This window comes from Panthera tigris, chromosome F3 (assembly GCF_018350195.1).
Source record: "Panthera tigris isolate Pti1 chromosome F3, P.tigris_Pti1_mat1.1, whole genome shotgun sequence".
In the NCBI taxonomy this organism is placed as follows: Eukaryota; Metazoa; Chordata; class Mammalia; order Carnivora; family Felidae; genus Panthera; species Panthera tigris.
The window spans coordinates 54,287,045-54,311,233 of NC_056678.1; the positions used below are offsets into that span (position 1 = coordinate 54,287,045).

Below are 24,189 nucleotides of genomic sequence, written 5' to 3' on the forward strand. Positions count from 1 at the left end.
ACAGTTTTGAATGAGTACTTGAGGAGATTGAAGTTACTGGCAATAAGGGAATCACTTTATGTAGGGGCAAATGAATCGACTATAATTTTAACCTAAAGTACCACTATAGGGGTTGTAAAATTCTTTCTACTTGGATAAATACTCTCTATTTGAATTGCAGCTTGCATTGAGAATGCAATAAAGAGTAACCTAACTTAACAAGACACTGAGACCACAAAAGAAGGAATTCTTTTTTAGGCAGTTGAAAGACTGACCACCAGAATTGAAATAGAATTAGAATATAGTCTGCAAATAACTCATTTAAAGCAGAGTAGAGTTCAAAAGAAATAAGTAGTATGGACAAAGTCCCGATGAGAACTATAATATGTGAGAAAGTGGGCTGCAGGAAAGACTGACTCGAAGATTGATCATGGGACAAACCATATCCTCAGCAACTCTATGAGAGAGGGCCACTGTGCATGTTTGCATCATGCCCAACTGATTACCAACACACAGCTAGTAATTAGTGATTTGTTGAATGAATGAAGGAGTGAATACATGACCCAAATCTAGAATGCAGTTCATAGTTAAGGTGTCAACCCATATGTTGGATAGTCATGCTCTATGCTCCAGCTTTAATTTCAGGGGACATATAAAACCCAGAACTGTAGAAAGACTCAATAGCTTTGAGAGCTCTTAAAAACACCAACATAAGGTAAAGAAAGGTGTGGAAGACTGTCAGACAGTGGAAAGCAGAGAACCTAAAAGAGTCAGAGGGGGAAAATAAAAGAAAAAGAATTTGAAACAGGCTCAGAAGTTCCAAATGGACTTCTTAAAAAGTAAACACTCTGTCTCTATGAATTTGGCTACACCAGTTACCTCAAATAAGTAGACTCATACAATATTTGTCCTTTGTGTTCGTTTATTTCACTTCGCATACTGTTCTCAAGGCCCATCCATGTTGTAGCATAGGTCAGAATTCCCTTCCTGTTTAAGGCTGAATAATATTCTATTGTATGTATCACATTTTGCTCATCCCTTCATCTGTTGATGACATCTGTTGATGGACACTAGAGTTGCTTCCACATTTTGCCTATTGTAAATAAGGATGCTATGAACACTGATGTACAAACATGTGTTCGAGTCTCTTCTTTCAATACTTCAATCCTTCTCTTCAATTCTGTTGGGTATGTACCCAGAAACAGAATTGATGGATCACATGGTAATTCTATGTTTTATGTTTTAAGGATCCACCATTGTATTTTTCACAGTGGCAGCACCTTTTATATTCCTACATTCAATTAACAAGAGTTCAAATTTCCCCGTACCATCACCAACACTTATTATTACTTCTGGTTTTGTTTTTATTAATAGCCATCTTATTGAGTATGAAGGGATATCTCATCATGGTTTTGATTTGCATTTCCAAGTGACTAGTGATGCCGAACACTTTTTCATGTCCTCATTGGCTGTGTATGGATTTTGACATAAATTTGTACCCAAAGATATGAAAAAAATTGTCAATTTCTTTTTTGTGGTTACTTTATTGTTTTATACATAAAACTATGTAAACTTTGCTATGATCTACAAGAAACTCATCTAGTATTTTCTACTCATTTTGTGGTATCATTTTTAATTCAAATATTTTTTTAAGTTAACTATTAATAGAGCACCATTTATTGAGGTTATCTCCATTGATACTATAAATATGACAGTGGCACTTTTTTCATATAAAAAATTCTTATATGAGGATTTGTTTCTGAACCATCTTATCTGTCATAGGATTCTGTTGGATCTTATACCTTGATTCCATTAAATACTAAAGTATTACATTATTGCAATTCAGGATAAGTAACAAAAGCAAATAGAAAAATAATACAAAAATTGTCCTCTACTACCATGAATATTAATGTAAATTCCTAAATAAAACACTACAACATCTAATCCACTGATATATCAAAAGAATAAGCCACATAGGGTTTGCCTCCAAAAATGTAGAGGTATCAAACATTTAATACCCTATCAATAAAATATGTTACATTGTTATATCAAAATGGAACAAGACAAATCTCTAGAAACTGAACCTAATAAAATGGAGTTACATAATTCACCTGACATAGAATGTGAATAACCTCACTCACAGCTTCTCCCTGGAGAGAGAAGGAGTTGAACACAGTATCCAATGATCTAACTATTCTAGGAGTGGCCAAAGGAATGGGATGCAATTTCACGTATCCCAGCTCATTGACAGGGCACTAGATGCCTAAGGATTGCAAAAACAAAAAACAAAACAAACAAACAAAAAAGGAAGTGAGTTAGACTACCAAAAGATGTGAGAGGCCCACCAGAATATCTGGCTGGGCTAGTTGGTGGGGGTTTTCTAATGTATGAGACCAATCTGTTAAGGCTAAGAGAGCTGGCCACTTTGTCTAATGTGAAAAACACAGAACAAACTCGAAGAAAATGAAAAAAGCAGGCAAAGATTTTCCAAATAAAGGAACAAGATAAATCTCTAGAAACTGAACCTAATGAAATGTAGTTACATAACTTACCTGACACAGAATTCAAAATGACAGTCATAAAGATGCTTATCGAGTGCGAGATAGCAATGTGCACACAAAACAAGAATTTGAAAAAAAAAAAAAAAGAAAATATTAAAAAGAAATCACAGTGCTGAAGAACATAATAATTGAACTAAAAAAAAAATCACTAGAAGGATTCAACAGTACACTAGGTCAACCGGAACAAAAAAAAAAAAAAAAAAGTGAACTCAAAGATAGGCCACTGAAATAACTCTATCAGAAGAATAAAAAGAAAAAAAGAATGAAAAGGAATGAAGAACGCTCAGAGACTAATAGGACACTACAAAGCAGAGCAATATACACATTAAAGGGTCTCAGAAAGAGAAGAGAGAAAAAGGAACAGAAAGCTTATTCAAAGAATTAATGGCTGAAAACTTCCCAAAACTGGCCAAAGAAATGGATATCAAGGTTCAAGAATCCCAAAAGACAAAGGGGAAAAAAAGAGTACAAAGAATTCCATACTGAGCCATATTATAATCAAATGTCAAAGTTACAGACAAAGAGATTTTTGAAAGCAGCAAGAGAAAAGGGACTTATCTATCACGTACAAGGGAATTCCCGTAAGATTTTTCAACAGAAACCTTGCATTTTCAGAAGGGAGCAGGATGATATTTTCAAAGTGCTGAAAGAGGAGGAAAAAAAAAAAACGAAAACAAAAAACGTCACCCAAAAATGCTAAAGTCAAAATTCTCCTTCAAAAATATTTTCCCAAAGAAAAAGTAAGGGAGTTCATCACCACAAGACCTGCCTGACAAAAATGCTAAAAGCAATTCTCTCAGTTAAAATGAAAGGTTGCTTTATAGCCACACAGTAGCATAGGAAAGTATGAAACACTTCACACCTGTCAGAATGGCTAATATCAAAACACAAGAAACAGGCATTGGTGAGGATGTGGAGAAATAGGAACTCTCTTGCACTGTTGGTGGGGACACAAACTGGTGCAGCCACAGTGAAAACCAGTATGGTGCTTCCTCAAAAAATAAAAATAGAACTATGCTATAATCCAGTAATTGCACTGGTTGGTATTTACCCCAAGAACACAAAAACATGAATTCAAAGGGATACACGCACCCCTACATTTGTTGCAGCATTGTTTACAATAGCAAAACTATAAAAGCAGCCCAAGTGTCCACTGATAAATGAATGAAGATGGGGTGTGTGTATGTGTATATACATATGTGTATATATATGTGTGTATGTATATATATGTACATATATATATACATATCTGTATATATATACATACACACACATATATATATAATGGAATATTACTCAGCCATAAAAAAGAATGAAATTTTGCCACATGCAACAACATGGATGGATCTAGAGAGTCTAATGCTAGTGAAATAAGTCAGAGAAAAACAAGTACCATATGATTTCACTCATATGTGGAATTTAAGAAAGAAATGAAAAAAATGACAAGAAAAAAGACAAACCAAAAAAACAGACTCTTAACACTAGAAAACAAACAGATGTTTACCAGAGGGGAGGTAGGTGGGGGAAAGGGAGAAATAGGTAAAGGGGATTAATAATACACTGATCACGATGAGCACTGAGTAATATATGGAATTGTTATCACTATATCATACACCTGAAATATAACACTGTATACTAATTATACTGGAATTAAGATTTTTAAAAAGAAAAAATAAAAAAGAAGAAAAAAAGACAAATAGAGGATTCTATATTCCTCTAATAATGGGTAAATCTCTTTCAAATCTTATATAAACATTAAAGGCAAAAAGTATTAAAAATATAACAAAAAGTGAGAAGACATACACAATAATAATATATATAAACTGTGACAATTATAACAAAGTGTAGAGAGAGGAATTAAAGTGTAGAAACTTTGTATGCAGTTGCACTAAACCTGTTATCAGCTTAACATAGACTATATATTAAAATAGGCTGTATACATATAGAAAATAGACTGTATACATATGTATATTTAGACTGGAATTTAAAATAGTTATAACTATCAGATATTTTATGTAAACCCCAGGGAAACCACAAAACACACATACACACACACACACACACACACACACACACTATAGAGGCTGCACAAAAGAGAAAGGAATCAAAGCATATTAATACAAACAAAACGTAACAACAGAGGAAAAGACAGAAAAAAGGAAAAGACTAACAGAAAACAAAACGGCAGTAGTAAATCCTTATCAGTAACTCAAATGTAAATGGATTACATTATCAAAAGACAGAGTAGTTTAATGGATTAAAAAAGGTAAGATCCAACTATATGCTGCCTACAAGAGACCCACTTCACCTTTAAAAACATACATAGGCTGAAAGAGAAGGAAGGGAAAGAGATACTCCATGCGAATGGTAACCAAAAAGAGCAGAACTGCCTATACTTACATCAGACAAAATGGACTAAATAAAAAAACTGTTTTAAGAGACAAAGGCCGTTATATAATGATAAAAAGGTCAATTCATCAAGCAAACATAAGATAATTATAAAATTATATATATACATATAATTAATTATAAAAAGGTCAATTCACCAAGAAAACATCAGAATTATAAATATATATGTACCCAACATCAGAGCACCAAAGTACATAAAGTAAATATTGACAGAACTGAAGGGAGAAATACACAGAGATACAATAATAGTAGGAGACTTCAATACCCTACTTGCAATAACGTATACAACATTCAGACAGAAGATCAATAAAGAAAACACAGGACTTGAACATTGAAATGGACCCAGCAGACATATACAGATACTCTACCTAATAGCAACAGAATATATATTGTTCTTGCTCACACACAAAACTTTCTCCAGGATAGATCACAAGGTAGGCTTCAAAACAATTCTTCACAAATTTAAGAAGACTGAAATCATACCAAGTATCTTTTCTGAACACAATGGAATAAAACTAGAAATCAATAGAAAGAAAGGTGGAAGTTTCACAAATGTGTGGAAATTAAATAGCACACTTTCAACAGCCATTGGGTCAAAGGAGAAAGCGAAACGTAAATTAGAAAATACTTCGAGACCAATGAAAATGCACACAATCTACCAAAACTTACAGGATGTAGCAAAAGCAATACTAAAAGCAAAGTGTGTTGTGATAAAAGCTTACGTTACAAAAGAAGACAGACTGAAAACAAACAACTCAACTTTATACCTCAAGGGGCTAGAAAAGAAACAACTAAGCTCATAGTTTGCAGAGGGAAGGAAATAAATATTAGAAGGGGAAATAAATAATAAATAAAATTTTTTATTTTATAAAAAGTAAAACATGTTTATAAAGAACAAAACACTTAAACTATTGAGGAAACTAAGTTTTTTGAAAATATAGTTGACAAGCCTTTAGCCAGACTAAGGAAGATGATGCAAATAAAACAAACCGAACTGAAAGAGGTGACGTCAAGGCTGATTGCACAGAGTATTGGTGTGCCATCGGCAGCTGCAGGTGACGCTGAGCTGACTACATGGCCCCGGGTGCTTGTGAAGCGGTTCCTGCGGTGGCTGGATTCCCGCTCTGCCCTGAGGAGGGACCAACATGGCGGAACAGCATGGAAGGGTTTTTTTGGGTTCCTCCTTGCTGAAATGCAGCCAGATCAACACTAAACCATCTCGCACACCTAGAAAACTGATCTGCACAACCTGAACCACAGAACTCGGCAGGTATGTAGCACGGAGAGGTGAACTGGGGAGAGAGAAGCTGCGCAGGGCAGGGGGCTGTTTTTGCTTGGGGAGAGAGGGGGGAGATGGGGGTGGGGGGTGGATACGGGAAAAGCACCCCCACCCCCTAAGGAGCTGGAGAGAAAGAGGAAAAGTGGGAACAGCCGCAGGAACTGAACAAAAAAAGGGAGAAAGGAGAGGGTTTAAATTCCATCAAGACTATAAACAGGGGGAGCACAGAGTCTGAGGCTCTGCAGCTCAATACCTTGTGGTGCTCTGGTGGGAAGGGCGAATCCCCAAGAGCCGAGAGCGAGGTCTGAGGGGTCCACGGGCCACACAGGGAGTGGCAGCACCCCTGCGGGGAGGACATTTGGTAGAGGCTGTGCCGCCACCTCCCAGACAAAGGTGCCAGCGGACCCGGAGAACAACCACATTTGTTGGTGCTGGGACAAGGACGTAATAACGGGGAAGCCTGGCGCTAGATGTGTGTTGTGATTTTCTATAAACCCTGAAATGCTGCTGCTGCTGCTGCTGCTGCTGCTGCTACAAGATCGCACGAACCTTTTCTGGGGTGGGCTGGCACTCAGCCTTGATCTCTGGGCACCGGCAACAGCAACAGCGCCGTCTCGGGAGCATTCCTGGAGGCAGGCGGACACCCAGCCGCTGCTCAGCGAGACTCTCCCCCAGAGGACCTGAGCCCGGTGGAAGCGCAGTTCCTCAGAAGGGAGGGGTTGGTGGGAGGGGCCAACGTGGCAGAGAAGTATGGGGATCCAAAGTTCCCTGGTCTCTCAAACAAAGCCGTCTTGAGGCCAAAGGACTTGGAACCCAAGAGTCCAGGAGGAAAAGAGGCAGAGTTCATTCCAGGGACCCACCGGGACAACCTGAGGGGCCATAAGTGGGCGCTTCAGGGAACAGACACCACGCCCACAGTGGAGGTGGGACCCGCCTACACCAAACCACGCCCCTCCCCATCTGATAACTCCTTTGTACTGAAGCAGCATTGATGCTGATGAACCAGAGGGCCCCTGCTCCAGACCAGCACTGTTGAATTGCTTGGTGTAATTCTCAGACAGTTCTTATTATATATTCTTCCTTTTCTTCTTCTTATCTCATCGCTCCTCTAGTCTGGTTACTCTGGTTGTTGGTCTGTTTAAGCAGACATTCTTAATCCATTCTCTTGATACATGTTCTACGCCTCCTTCCTTATTTTCCTTTCTCTATCTCTGGATTAAACTCTATAGTTTCTCTGTCTGGATAACTTTATCTTCTTTTCTTTTTCCCAGCCTCCTTCTTCATTTTCCTTTCTCTCTCTCTGGATTAAGCCTCTAGTTTCTCTGCCTGGCCAATTTTTATTTTTTTTTCTTTTTCCCTGCCCCTGTCATTTCTCTCTTTGTATGGCATAAGGCCTCTTCCATCCACACCACCTCCACCCTGTTGTTTGCTTGTAGTTGATGTGTCTGGTTTTTTGTTTTTGGGTGTGTGTGTGTGTGTGTGTGTGTGTTCTGTTCGTTTTCCTTTCCAGGGCTACATCAACAAACAAATCAAAGCACACCTGGTGAAGGGTCCAAAACATTACTCTAGTAGGGAGATAAAGTAACCAAAGTCACAACAACAGAGAGGAAGTAACACTCTCCAAAGAACACCTCCTGAAGTGCCAGTTCCTGGATAGTGTATGGCCACCCTTTAATATAGTAGTGCTCACAGAAGCAGGACACATAACAAGCTTTTAAAACACAGAAGGGACAGAAAACTAGCCAAAATGATGAAACAGAAGAGTTCCCCTCAAAAGAAATTCCAGGAAGAAATGACAGCTAAAGAATTGCTCAAAACAGATATAGACAATATAACTGAACAAGAATTTAGAATAATAGTCATAAGATTAATTGCTGGGCTTGAAAAAAGCATAAATGACAACAGAGAATCTTTTGCTGCAGAGATCAAGGAACTGAAAAATAGTCATGATGAATTTAAAAATGCTGTAAATGAGGTGGAAAATAAACTGGAGGTGGTGACGGAATTGAAGAGACAGAGGGGAGAATAGGTGCAATAGAAGATAAAATTATGGAAAAAGATGAAGGTGAGAAAAGGAGAAAAAAATTCTGGATCATGAGGAGAGAATTAGAGAACTAAGTGATTCAATGAAAGGGAACAATATCCATATGCTAGGAGTTTCAGAAGAAGAAAAGAAGGAGAAAGGGGCCAAAGGTGTACTTGAACAAATCTTAGCTGAGAACTTCCCCAATCTGGGAAAGGAAACAGACATTGAAATTCAGGAGGTACAGAGAACTCCCTTCAGATGTAACTTGAATTGATCTACTGCATGACATATCATAGTGAAACTGGCAAAATACAAAGATAGAGAATTCTGAAAGCAGGTAGGGATAAACACACACTAACTTATAAAGGGAGACCCATAAGACTAGTGGCAGACCTATCTACTGAAACTTGGCAGGCCAGAAAGGAGTGGCAGGAATTTTTCAATGTGATGAACAGGAAAAATATGCAGCCAAGAATCCTTTATCCAGCAAACTTGTCATTCAGAATAGAAGGAGAGATAAAGGTTTTCCCAAACAAAAACTGAAAGAATTCGTCACCACTAAACCAGCCCTACAAGAGATCCTAAGGGAGACTCTGTGAGTGAAATGTTGCAAGGATGACAAAGTACCAGAGACATCACTACAAGCATGAAACCTACAGACATCACAATGACTCTAAACCCATATCTTTCAATAATAACACTGAATGTAAATGGACTAGATACTCCAATCAAAAGATATAGGGTATCAGAATGGATTTAAAAAAAAAACAAAAAAACAAGACCCATCTATTTGCTATATACAATAGACCCATTTTAGACCTGAGGACACCTTCACATTGAAAGTGAGGGGATGGAGAACAATCTATCATACTACTGGAAGTCAAAAGAAAGCTGGAGTAGCCATACTTAGACAAACTAGATTTTAAACCAAAGTCTGTAACAAGACATGAAGAAGGGCATTATATAATAATTATAGGGTCTATCCATCAAGAAGAGCTAACAATTATAAGTGTCTATGCACCAAATATATAAAACAATTAAAAACATAAGCAATCTTATTGGTAAGAATATGTTAATTGCAGAGGACTTTAATACTCCACTTACAACAATGGACAGATCATCTAAACAAAAAAAAAATTGATAAAGAAACAATGGCCCTGAATGATACACTGGACCAGATGGACATGACGGATATATTTAGAACTTTTAATCCTAAGGCAGCAGAATATACATTCTTCTCGAGTGCACATGGAATATTCTCCAACATAGATCACATACTGGGTTACAACAGCCCTCAATAATTATAAAAGAATTCAGACCATACCATGCACACTTTCAGATCACAATGCTATGAAACTTGAAATCACCACAGGAGAAAGTTTGGAATGCCTCCAAATGCATGGAGGTTAAAGAACATCTTACTAAAGAATGAATGGGTCAATCAGGCAAATAAAGGAGAAATTAAATATATGGGAACAAATGAAAATTAAAACACAACAATCCAAACCCTTTGGGATACAGCAAAGGCAGTCCTAAGAGGAAAATACATTGCAATCCAGCCCTATCTCAGGAAACAAGAAAAATCCCAAATACAAAATCTAACGGCACACCAAAGGAACTAGAAACAGAACAACAAAGAAACCCCAAACCCAGTAGAAGAGAAATAATAAAGATCAGAGCAGACATAAACAATATGGAATAAAAAAAAAAACAGATCAATGAAATGAAGAGTTGTTTTTTTGAAAAAATAAACAAAATTGATAGACCCCCTAGCCAGGCTTCTCAAAAAGAAAAGAGAGAGGACCCAAATAGATAAAACCATGAATTAAAATGGATTTATCACAACCAATTCCAAAGAAATACAAGCAATTATCAGAGAATATGATGAAAAATTATATGCCAACAAACTGGACAATCTGGAAGAAGTGGAAAAATTCCTAGACACCTACATACTACCAAAACTCAAATGGGAAGAAATAGAAAATTTGAATAGACCCATAACTGTGAAGAAATTGAATCAGCTATCAAAAATCTCCCAAAAAAATAAGAGTCCTGGACCAGATGGCTTCCCTAGGGAATTCTACCATACATTTAAAGCAGAGTTAATACCTATCCTTCTCAAAGAGCTCTTCCAAAAAAAAAAAAAAACAGAAATGGAAGGAAAACTTCTAAACTCATTCTATGAAGCCAGCATTACTTTGATTCCCAAACCAGACAGTGACCCCACTAAAATGGAGAATTACAGGCCAATTATCTCTGATGAACACAGATGCAAAAATTCTCAGCAAGATACTACCAAATCGAATTCAACAGCATATAAACAGAATTATTCACCATGATCAAGTGGGATTCATTCCTGGACTGTAGGGCTGGTTCAATATTTGCAAATCAATCAATGTGATGCATCACATTAATAAAAGAAAGGATAAGAACCATATGATCCTGTCAATTGATGCAGAAAAAGCATTTGACAAAATACATCATCCTTTCCTAATAAAAACCCTCAAGAAAGTTGGGATAGAAGGAATATACTTAAACATCATAAAAGCCATATATGAAAAGTCCACATCTAATGTCATCCTCAATGGAGAAAAACTGAGAACTTTCCCCCTGAGATAGGAACACGACAGGGATGTCCATTCTCACCACTGCTGTTTAAAATAGTGTTGGAAGTCCTAGAATCAACAGACAAAAGAGTGAAATAAAAGGTATCAAAATTGGCAAAGAAGTCGTCAAACTTTCACTTTTTGCAGACGACATGATACTCTACATGTAAAACCCAAAAGACTGCTAGAACTGATACATGAATTCGGCAAAGTTTCAGGGTACTAAATCAATGTACAGAAATTGGTTGCATTCTTATACACCAATAATGAAGCAACAGAGAATTAAGGAAACTGATCCCATTTACAATTGCACTAAGAACCTTAAAGTACCTAGGAATAAACCTAACCAAAGTTATAAAAGATCTGTATACTGAAAATTATAGACAGCTTATGAAGGAAATTGAAGACGACCCAAAGAAATGGAAAAACATTCCTTGCTCATGGATTGGAAGAATAAATATTGTTAAAAGGTCAATACCACCCAAAGCAATCTACACATTCAATGCAATCCCAATCAAAATTGCACCAGCGTTCTTAAAGCTAGAACAAACAATTGTAAAATTTGTATGGCACCACAAAGACCCCGAATAGCCAAAGTAATATTGAAGAAGAAAACCAAAGCGGGAGGCATCACAATCCCAGGCTTTAGCCTCTACTACAAAGCTGTAATCATCAAGACAGTATGATACTAACACAAAAACAGGCACATAGACCAATAGAATAGAATAGAGAACCCAGAATTGGATCCACAAATGTATGGTCAAATAATCTTTGACAAAGCAGGAAAGAGCATCCAATAGAAAAAAAAGTCTCTTTAGCAAATGGTCTTGGGAGAATTGGACACCAACATGCACAAGAATGAAACTAGACCACCTTCTTACACCATACACAAAAATAAACTCAAAATGGATGAAAGACCTAAATATGAGACAGGAAACCATTGGAACTTCAGAGGAGAAAGCAGGCAACAACCTCTTTTACCTCAGCTGCAGCAATTCCTTGCTCAACACATCTTCAAAGGCAAGGGAACTAAAAGCAAAAGTGAATTATTGGGACCTCATCAAGATTAAAAGCTTCTGTACCGCAAAGGAAACAAGAAAACTAAAAGGCAACTGACAAAATGAGAAAAGGTGTTTGCAAATGACATATTGGATAAAAGGCTAGAATCCAAAGTCTATAAAGAATTTACCAAACTCCACACCCAGAAAACAAATAATCCAGTGACGAAATGGGCAGAAGACATGAATAGGCACTTTTCCAAAGAAGACATCCAGATGGTCAACAGGCACATGAAAAGATGCTCAACATCACTCATCAGGGAAATACAAATCAAAGCCACACTGAGATACCACCTTACACCGGTCTGAGTGGCTAAAATGAACAACTCAGGAAGCTACAGATGCTGGCAAGGATGTGGAGAAACGGGAACCCTCTTGCACTGTTGGTGGGAATGCAAACTGGTGCAACCGCTCTGGAAAACAGTGTGGAGATTCCTCAAAAAATTAAAAATAGAACTACCCTATGACCCACCAATAGTACTACTAGGAATTTACCCAAGGGATACAGATGTGCTAATGCAGAGGGGCACATGTACCCCAATGTTTATAGCCGTGCTTTCAACAATAGCCAAATTATGGAAAGAGCCTAAATGTCCATCAACTGATGAATGGATAAAGATGTGGTTTATATATACAATGGAATACTACTTGGCAATAGAAAGAATGAAATCATGCCATTTGCAGCAATGTGGATGGAACTGGAAGGTATTATGCTGAGTGAAATAAGACAGAGAAGGACAGATATCATAGGTTTTCGCTCATATGTGGATCTTGAGATACTCTACAGAAGACCATGGAGGAAGGAAGGAGGAAAAAAATAGTTAAAAAACAGATAGGGAGGGAGGAAAACCACAAGAGACTCTTAAATGCAGAGAACAAACTGAGGGTGGATGGGGGTAGTGGGGGAGAGGGAAAATGGGTGATGGGCATTGAGGAGGGCACTTGTTGGGATGAGCACTGGGTGTGGTGTATAAGCCAATTTGACAATAAATTGTATTTTAAAAAAACTGCACAGAAAGAACAAAGAAACAAAACTGTAAGAGTTGATGAATAAGTTTAGAAAAGTAACAGGATACAAAATTAGTGATAGAAAAATAACTGATTTTTGTATGCTAACAACAAACTATCCAAAAAGGAAATAAGGAGAGTAATCCAATTTAAAACAGCACCAAAAGAACAATTAGGAATAAACTTACCTAAGACAGTGAAAAACTTGTGTGCTGAAAACTACAAAACACTGACAAAAGAAATTAGACAAATTGCAAGGCATCCTACATACATGAATTGGAAGACTTAATATTGTCAAAATGCCCAAATTCCCCAAAGCCATCTATAGAGGCAATGTAATTCCTTTCAAAATCCCAATAACATTTTTGACAGAAATAGGAAAATAATTTTAAAATTTGTATGGTGGCAGAACCTGGGTGGCTCAGTCAGTTAAGCATCCAATCTGGGCTCAGGTCATGATCTCACAGTTTATGAGTTCAAGCTGCACATCTGGCTCTGTGCTGACAGCTGAGAGCCTGGAGCCTGGTTCAGATTCTCTACCTCCCTCTCTCTCTGCCCCTCCCCAACTTGTGCTTTCTCGCTCAGAAATAAACATTTTAAAATAAAATTCATATGGAACCATAAAAGACTAGGATTAGTCTGAGCAATCTAGGGAAAAAAAGGGAAAAAAGAACAAAGCTGTAGGCTTCATATTTTAAAATTTATGCAAAGTTCCAGTAATCAGAAAAGAACGGTACTAGCATCAAGACGTAGACCAGTGGAACAGAATACAAATGACAGATATAAACCCATAACCCAGAAATACGGTCAACTGATCTGTGACAAGGGTCTGAAAAATACACATGGAGGAAAAGATAATCTCTTCAACAAATGTTGGGAAAATTGGATATCCACATGCAAAAGAATAAAACATGACTCTTATTTTATACCGTACACAAAAATCAACTCAGTAATGGATTAAAGACAAACATAAGACATGCAAGTAAAGAGTTTATCATTGCATAACCAAAGAAATATTAATGTACATTTGACTCTAAGAAATACAAGGATGCATATTGGCATCACCTGTGTGACTACTAAAAGAAAAGGGATAAAATTAACTATAAGCTAGTAAAGAAGAAAATGAAATAATGGAAAATTTTTGAACAATTAATTCAAGGACATGAAGAAGATAGGAAAAAAATAAACCAAACAGGTGGGACAATATAAAATAAATTGTAAGAAGTGCCCGTAATTTAGATATTAATGGATTATATAGTTAAATTAAAACTCACTGTAACCAAATTATATGCTGCTGACAAAATACATGCTTTATAAAGATTAAAAGTGAAAGGATGGACAAAGAAATATCAAGCAAACACTAACCAAAAAATCTAAGGTTGTTGTAAAATTTTCAGAAAAAATAAACTTTAAGAAGCATTTTTGAAGATAATTAAGTATGTTATTTTTAATACTAAAGAGTGAATACACAAAAACATAAGATATAAATTTATATGTGCATAGTTACAATTTCCAAATATATGTATTTCACATAATTAAAGGAGAAATAAATGCACAATAAGGGACTTTAATTTTTTAATGTTTATTTATTTTTGAGAGATGGAACACAAACAGAGGAGGGACAGAGAGAGAGGGAGACACAGAATCCGAAGCAGACTCCAGGCTCTGAGCTGTCAGCACAGAGCCCTACGTGGGGCTGAACGCACAAACTGCAAGATCATGACCTGTGCTGAAGTCAGACACTTAACTGACTGAGTCACCCAGGTGTCCCCACAATAAGGGACTTTAAACCACCTGTCTCAGTAATAAACAGATCAATATTAAAAAGATTTTAACAAAATTAACTTGAACTAATCAACTCATAGAGAACATTGTGTTCAATCATGATAGAATTGATATTATTTTCAAGTAGACACATGATATTTACCAAACTCTTCCATGTTTGGCCATGAAGCAATTCTTGACAAATTTCGAGAGATTCAAGTAAATAAGAATACTTTCCAGGGCCATAGTGAAACTAAGCTAGAAATCAACAACAAAGACACTCAGAAAATACTCAAATATATGAAAATAAGGCAATATATTTCTAGATAATTCATGGATCAAAAAAAATCATGATATGGATATGAGAAAATTCTTTTGAGCTTAACAATAATGACTAGACATTAAAACTTCTTTAAAGGAAAATGAGGAGCCTAAATGTATATATTATATTTTAAAAGATTTAAAAAGATCAATGATTTAGGCAATTAGTCTCAGGTGATTTGAAAAAATAAAACCAAAAGAAAAAAGTAAAAGGCAAAAATTAATGAGCATAAATCAATACAGAGAAAATTTTATAACACAAAAATCAGAAAAACCAAAATTTATTTCTTGGCAAAAGCATACAATTGATAGAGGATCAAGGGAAAAAAAAAAAGCAAAATTTACCAATATCAAACGTATATGCTACAAAATCTACAGATACTAAAGAGAAAATAAGGTGACACCATTAATATCTGAAAAAGATATTAAAAAGAATTTTGCATGCCAGTCTCTCTGAAATGTAAAAATCAGGAAAAATATTAACACATACTGTCTAACAGTGTATATAAAGTATAAAACATCAGAACCAACTTAAATTTATTTCTAAAGTGCAAGTTTGGTGGACCTTCTTGAAAACCAATCAATATATTTGCCACATTAACTTAAAGAGGAAGCCCAGGTGAGCATCCCAATAGATGCAGAAAAACCATTTGACAAAATTTTTCTGTCTGTCGTTGATAAGTTGGTGGGAACATAAACTACTACAGCCACTGCAGAAAAACAATACATAATTTTCCTCAAAAAATTAAAAACAGAAATACCATATGATCCAATAATTCCATTAGGTATTTACCCAAAAAAATGACACTAATGGGAATTGTTATATGTACTCATGGGTTTATTGAAGTATTTACAATAGCCAAGATATGGAAGCAACCTCAGTGTCCATCAATAGATAAATGGATAAAAAGGTGATAAACATATATGCAATGGAATAGCATGCAGCCGTAAAAAGGCCAAGACCTTGCCATTTGTGACAACATGAATAGCCCTAGAGGATATTATGCTAAGTAAAATAAGTCAGAATGAGACAAATACCATGTGATCTCACTCGTATGGGGAATCTAAAAAACAAAACAAATGAATAAATAAAAATAGAATCAGATCTATAAATACACAGCACTGAAGGTTGCCAGAGAGAAGGGGGATGGGGGAATGGGAAAAGTAGGTGAAGGGAGGGGGAGATACATGCTTATAGTTATGGAGTAAAAGGTATCGCATAGGGAATAGAGTCAATGATATTGTAATAGCGGATGGTAGCTACAGTTGTGGTGACTACAACATAACGCATAGAGATGTTGAATAACTATGTTGTACACCTGAAACTAATGTAACATTGTGTATCAACTGTACTCAAAAAAATTAAGAATATCAACAAAAACAAAAAAGGACTATATCAGATATTATACTTAATGGTGAATAGAGGTCTATTGTCACCATTTCTATTCATCATTAAATTCAAACTCTGGGCCAGTGCAATAAAGTGAAATAAATGCTATAAATATGGGAAAGAAAGAAATAAGCCTGTCAGTGATCACAGATAACAAGGAGTATGTGTAAAATACAAAAGAATCTACAAACTACTAAGATGAAGAAGCACATTTAGCAAAGTAGGTGGATAGAAGATCAAAACATAAAAATCAACTAAATTTTGGGGGCGCCGGGGTGGCTCAGTCATTTATGCCTCTGACTCCTGATTTTGACTTAGGTCATGATCCCACAGTTGATGAGATGGAGCCTCGTGTACAGAGCCTACTTTGGATTCATTCTCATTCATATATTTTCTCTCTCTGTCTCTCAATAAATATTTTCTTTAAAGTCAATTACATTTTTACATAACAGTGTACAATTAAAAGTTATCATTATAGTAGCTTAGTAAAAGAAAAAATGTAAATGAAAGAGGAATACGTAAAATTTTACTTTGATAAATAAGTCACACTGAGAGCTAGATTATGTCCATGAATTGATATTTTTATAATATTGAGTCTTTCAATTCTCCACAATCGAGCAACAAATTCAATGTAATGTCAATCAAAATCCTATTTAGCTGGGATGATTATAAGGCAATTTAATTATAAATTTTATTTGAGGAGCGGCTGGGTGGCTCAGTTGGTTGAGCATTGGACTTTGGCTCAGGTCATGATCTCACGGCTTGTGGGTTCAAGCCCTGCCTCGGGCTCTGTGCTGACAGCTCAGAGCCTGGACCCTGCTTCTGATTCTGGGTCTCCGTCTCTCTCTGCCCCTCTCCTGCTCATTCTCATTCTCTCTCTCTCTCTCTCTATCTTGCTCTCTCTCAAAAATAAATATTTTTTAAAAATTTTTAAATAAAAAAATCTATATGAAACTAAGGACAAATAGTCATGACAATCATGGAGAAGAAAAAAGACAAAATTAGAGAAGTAAGAAGAAGCTGGAGAAGTCAATAATAAAGGACACTAATGGACACCAACATGTAATAAAGGTACAATAAGACAGTGCAGTAGAGGTGAAAATAGACAAATACACCAAAGCAAACAGAGAGCCCAGAAACATACTCATGCACATGTAGACACTTTATGAAAATATTGCACTTCTCTGAATTGGGAAAGGTTTTTCTTTTGCTTTTTCCCCCCATAATATGAAAGAAACTCGAATACATTAAAATCGGAAATTTCTGTTTATAAAAAACATCAGTAAGAGAGTAAAAAGGCAAGTCAAAGAGTGGGATAAAACATTTGCAAGACCTGATAAACAATTATTATCCAGAGTATAAAAGAACACCTACAAGTCAATGAGAAATATAGAAAAAAATGAGCAAAACACTTGAGCAAAGTTTTCACAAGATGTCAATAAACATATGGATACATACTCAACTTCCTTCATGATCAGAGAATTAAAAATAACAGCAGCAGCTAAAATGAACCTCAACCAAAATAGGTATAATAGGTAAGAAATACCAAGTGTGGGGTAAGATGCAGTGTAATTGGGAATCTTACATGCAGCAATTCCATTCCTAGGTTTAAACTCAGCAGAACTGTGCACATGTTTACTAAATGACATATGTTTCTATGTGTTGGAATGTTCATAGAAGTGCTATTCATAATGGCTAAAACTGAAAATTCAAATCCAAAAGTCCATCAACGATGGGATGGATAAATAACTGTTCAATATTCATACAATGAAACTCTATGCAGCCTTGAGAATGAAGTCTGTAACTATATGCGGTGACATGTTTGAATCTCACAAACATGATCTTGAGTGACAGAGCCATCCGTGAAAGAGTCCCTAATGTAGATTACATTTACATAAGATTCAAAAACAGACAAGATTAATCTATTATGACAGAAGTAGATAGAGTGGTTTCCCTTAGAAGAGGTAAAGCCTGAATGGAAGTAGGGTTAAAGAGGTAGGTGGTGGGGGGCGCCTGGGTGGCTCAGTTGGTTAAGCGTCTGCCTTCAGCTCAGGTCATGATGTCAGGGCTCATGAGTTCCAGCCCTGCATCTGGCTCTGTGCCGACAGCTCAGAATCCGGAGCTTTCTTCCGATTCTGTGCCTCCCTCTGTCTCCACGCTACCCCCTGCTCGCTCGCTCTCTGTGTCTCTAAATAAATATTTTAAAAATCATCTCTTTTATAACTATATTCAGAGTGTAATCCAGGGACACCTGGGGGGCTCAGTCAGTTAACCGTCCAACTTCGGCTCAGGTCACGATCTCACAGTTCGTGGGTTCGAGCTCCACATCGGGCTCTGTGCTGACGGCTCAGAGCCTGGAGACTGCTTGGGATTCTGAGTCTCCATCTCTCTCCACGCCACCCCCTGCTCACACTCTTTCAAAAAAAATGAACAAACATTAAAAAAAATTAAACAGAGGTAGGTGGTGGGAAGATGGGATGTTTTTGAAGGTCTACTAAATGTTCCATGTCTTGATTCTGACATGGTTAAAATGTCACAGTGGTACATTCAACTTGTGAAAACACATTTAATTTGCATGAAATACACTATGATTGGTGGACTTGACATATATGTTTGAATTCCACAAAACTTAGGAGAAAGCCAATCACTGTATCTTAATAGCTGAGCTTAGTCCATGGGTTAAATGTTATTACTTCTGATATTTTAGGGGTTATTTATGCTATTATTTTTCTGTTTCTGCCTTTATGGGAAGAGTTTGATCTATTTTTTCTTGCTAATCAAAAATTATACATTTAATTCATATTCTTATGATTGCCATTGAATTTTTTACCTTCATGATATTGTCTTTAAAAAAAAAAAAGTAGAGCTCATCAGTATCTCTTTTACCTAAAAGTCAAGAATTTCAGCAGTTTTTACTTTTTTCCACTTTTATCATTTCACCTCTAATGTGAATGTCATTTCAAACTTGAGCTCCAAATTGTATTTTAAACTAATGGTCAACGTTTACATGGACATATCCTTGAGTTTTACTGAAGTAACTCAATATTCCTTCTTGACATTCCATTTACCCCTACATTTATCTTCTTGCTGAAACAATATTTTCTTTTTCACAGGATGTCTGTGAACGGTCAAATATCTGAGTTCCTAGTTGAAAAGGTCTTTATCTCATTGTTATATGTGAGTGATGTTTTTATTTGGTATAGATTCTAGGTTCAAGTTCTTTGTCCCAAGATCTTATATGTTTCCAAGGCCTTTTTGCTATCCAGTTTTGCTGATAAAAAACCTAATATCAAACTAGTTGTTACGTCTTTATAACTAATCAGGTTTCCCCCACTCCCACCTTTGGATTCGTACAATGTTTTCTTTCTTTAGTTTCCCAAGGTTAAGGCTGGATGCGGAGTCATTTTTAGACTTTTTGCCACTAGGCACAGTTCCCCCTTTCAATTCAAAAATTCTTATTTTGCTGTCATCCTAGGAAATCATCATCTCCCTGTGGTTTGGATGCTTTCCCTAATCTATAGTCTCCACATTTTTCCTCTGGACATTTTATTAGACAAGCTGTTAAAAGTAATGTATTTAACCTACATATTTCATACTTATTTCTCTTCATGTTTTGTACTACATTTGGGATAAACCTTCGATCATCTTCTAGTGTAGGTATGAGTGGCAGCTTTGGCTATGTCCACTGGGCTAATCCAGGCAGCTTTTTGTTTCAACAGGAAAATTTAATTTGTTTTACTTCAATCTGTTTTTATAGTTCAATTGTCCTATGCTCTGCTCTGTGGATATTAATTTTTCCATGGATATTACTTTTTTTCCTAAAGTCATGTTTATAGTACAAACTGTTAAAAAAATTTCTGTAGTTTGAATCCATCCTCCCTCAAGTGGTGACTTTTCCTCAAATGTCTGAGGAGTCCTGAATGCAGTTGTTTTATAGAATTTGTCAATTAGATGGTCTGCAATTTCCATGTGGGCAACCTGGCTGAAAAGACGTGAAACCTAAGGCTAGTTTGTATTTCTGCATATTCTGCATATTTGGAGATGAGAAAAAAATCAAGAAGATGTTCTAGTTTCTGGTTTTGCAGCTGCCAGTGTTCTTCCTGTTCTCACCGATCTTCCAGAGCCACCTAACCTTGGCTCTGTCATTTTTCCCTGGCCCAAAGACCAGGAAAGGGGGTCGCTGCAAGGATCCACCAAGCAGTGCAGCTGGAACTCATCGGCCTGGGGATTGCCTCTCTGCCCCACCCTGTTCCCGATGATACTTCTACCTTTGTTGACTTTAAGGTTCCACTTAGTTTTCAACTCGGTTTTACTTCTTCAACCTGGAGCAGCCTCCGTCTATCCTTTTCTGTCCTAGCTTTTGGCACAGAGGATCCCCCTTTGTCTTTCAGCATGGTTGTGGCATTGAGCTTTGGTTGTGTCACCAACTCTACTTCCCAATGTGGGGTTCAAACTCACAACCCTGAGATCAAGAGTCACATGCTCCGTGACTGAGCCAGCCTGGTGCCCCCCAACATTTTTAATATTAGGAGGCACCCCATGAGCTCAGGCATTCACCTTGAATAATACGAGTCTCAAAACATTCTTTGAAATTGCTTTCTAATTGTCAAAGTTATGAATAAAAAGAATGGTCTTTTGGCTCCACCATTAGTAGGTGGTGAATTAATTATACCTTCACTTGGGGCGCCTGGGTGGCTCAGTTGGTTAGGCAGCCATCTTCAGCTCAGGTCGTGATCTCACGGTTTGTGGGTTCAAGCCCCGTGTTGGGCTCTGTGCTGACAGCTCAGAGCCTGGAGCCTGCTTCAGATTCTGTGTCTACCCCTCCCCTGCTCACGCTCTATGTCAATCTCTCAATAACAAATAAATGTTAAAAAAATTTTTTTAATTATATCTTCACTTATCTCTACTTTTTTTAACTTCTTCCTGATCTTAACGACTTAACTTTTGAAAATATTTAGGATCATTGTTATCGCTGCTGTTTTCCTTGCAAATCTTTCAGATCAGTTTTACTGTTTCACTCCCAAATTTAGGACAGTGTGACTTCAATCCCTATTTAGATTTCAGTATTCTTGTTCTGATTTTTTTGTACCCCAATTTCCTTATCCTTGATTTCCTGATGTTGCTTCTTCTCTCACATAGCAGCAGCCTCTAATTATGCCATAAGAGCACCTTTTACCTAGAACACAATGTGAATAGTGCCCCCACGGTTTGATACAATGCAGTGGCCCTGGCAGGTGTATTTTGCAAATTTTGCATAAAAACACAGGAATTATATTTTCTCTTCTGAGATGTGTTAATGTAGAAAGGAAGACTGCAGTAAAATATTAAGTTGAGTCACATTCCATGTCATTAATTAGTCTAACAAAATGTTTTGAACATTTTGAAAGAATTTTAACAAGTTTGATCTTAAGCACGTTAGGCTTGAATTTTAAAAACCATTTGTGACACTTGCATTTTCTCAAGCTTTTTAAAAGAAACATCTTTCAAGTAAACGATGGAGATTTATTTATTTTTTAATGTTTATTTCTGAGACAGAGAGAGAGCATGAGTGAGGGAGGGGCAGAGAGAGAGGGAGACACAGAATCGGAAGCAGGCCCCAAGCTCTGAGCTGTCAGCACAGAGCCCAACGCAGGGCTCGAACTCACAAACTGTGAGAACGTGACCTGAGCTAAAGTCGGTCACTCAACCAACTGAGCCACCCAGGAGCCCCACAATGGAGAATTTTTTAAATGAGCAATGAGCCAATCTAGGAGACGAGGGTCCATATCATACAGATACCTTTGTGGTATTATACAGTCTCTCTAAAAGCATATTCACTAATCAACAAGCTGCAGAAGTTGTGCATTCTATGTAGGAACTAAGCAACATAGGCTGCTACGTCATCAGGCTAATTCCAGCAATGTCTCTCCCCCTCCCTTCCCCTCTCCCTCCTCTCTCTCTCTCTCTCTCTCTCTCTCTCTCATTTTCTTTTTAGAATCCCAGCCCCTCAATTACCAGAGCTACAAAGTGGTCCACCAATTTGGTATAGAATTTTCTTCACTAGTTATTTTTAAGGAGTGGCTTACGTAAGAGATTTGAGAGTGCATTGATTTCAGAAAGGCAATTTATAGGCCACATATATGTATGTTAATATGGGGGAGACCCTTCGAAAATACTGATTACTTCTCTACAAAATGTACTTTTCCTCACATCCTCTCCTTCCCAAGTAGCCAAGCGGTTTGTTCATTGTGTAAAGAGAGGGATAAGAGAGAGAATAGAAATAAAATACAAAATTTCCTAGGAGATAGAAGTTGTCTGTTTTTGCCAATGAAAAAGTTGAGGATCACAGAAATAACCTGCCCATCATCGCACTAGTGATAAATGATAGAGTTAGGATTCCAACCCAGGATGTTCTCTCTTCAGAGGCCACCAACCTGGGCTACACCCCAGACTTTATCAAATTCATCGTTCCCATCTCACAGCCCAAATCACCATGCAGACCCAGGCATCTGGTTTCCCTCCCGCTCTCTCTTATTCCATTTACCATTCTTGTGCTACAGTCAACAACCCACAGTCTTTACTACACCAAGGCTATTGTAGTCACCAACACCTTCCTGAAATCTTAAATCAAGAAATCCCACTCACCACTTACAACCTTTTTTTTCCCACCTATTTCTCACTCCCTCACTTTTATTAATGCTACAGCAGGACCTCATGAAGACCACTAATCCTTGCATCATCCTTCTTTATTATCCAGACTGGCCTCTTCAGCCCTCATTCCTACCCACACCACAGAGTCACTGTACGAATCACTTGAAAGCATTCCAACAATATCATCAGTTCCGTTCATTCTACCCCGGCCAGTTTCAACCCAGATGCGGCCTAGTATTTCCCATGTGTGAACTGCCAAGGGATGCTGGAGAAATTCACTAGGCTATGTGGTTTGCTGCCACTATAAATCTATGACTTCCTATCCCAGTGGGACCTTTAAACACTGTCCAGTAGTGTTTGTATTGGTCACTTGTCCTTTTCCTCCTGAATCCCCAATGCAAAAAATTCACATTCCCTCAAGCCCTCCAATATCCTCCAATCCTCTCTTTCACAGCAGATAATGGTAAATACGCTCCCATCCCCTGTGATCACCCCTTCTTTCACCCTTACCTCTTATTCTCAGGGACAGAATCACGTCCTTCCTCTTTACATCCAAAACTCTGAATTCCTTCTCTTTTTTTTAAGACTCCTTGAAATATACTTTTAAAGATTATATCTTCATCTTTTCCTCTGGCATTTTCTTTTTCAGCCACAAATATTCTAAATATTTTAATTCACTCATATAAAGACAGAAAAAAGGAGAAAGGGAGACAGTTCTCGCTGTAAGCTGTGTTCTATCTCTCTTCAAACTTCGTGAAAGCATAGTCTGTGTTCTTTGTCTCCGTGTCCTCAAGGCTGCCTCTAGTTTCTGTCTCTATCCCACTCCCTTGAAAAGCCCTCCCTAAATTTTACATCACTGATCTCCTATTGGTCAAAACCACTAGCTTGGTTTCAGTTCTCTTTCTCTTCTGATATCTATCGAAGGTAGTAATGCTACCTATTCCTACTTAAAAAAAAAAAAAAAAAGAAGACCTTTCCACAGTTAACGTCCAGATATTTTCACTTCTGTCTTTTATGAATCCTTTTTGTGATCTTCAGATCTTCCTGCCTTCTTGAATATTCTTTTTCTCTCCTTCTAGTTCCTGTCTGCAAAGTAGAATCACTTGGGGTACTTTTCAAACAAGTTGAAGCTGTGGCCTCATCTCAGCCCAATTAAAT

At 37.1% G+C, this 24,189-nt stretch overlaps 1 protein-coding gene across 1 annotated transcript in view; it reads right to left on the reverse strand.

Annotated features, from left to right (window-relative positions):
- The window catches only part of USH2A (usherin), a 767,091-nt gene extending 743,496 nt beyond the window's left edge, over nucleotides 1-23,595 (reverse strand). The window contains exon 1 of the mRNA XM_042976063.1: nucleotides 23,542-23,595. The gene's annotated coding sequence lies outside the window, so the exon portion shown is untranslated. The remainder of the gene's footprint in view (nucleotides 1-23,541) is intronic.
- Nucleotides 23,596-24,189: the final 594 nt, after the last annotated feature.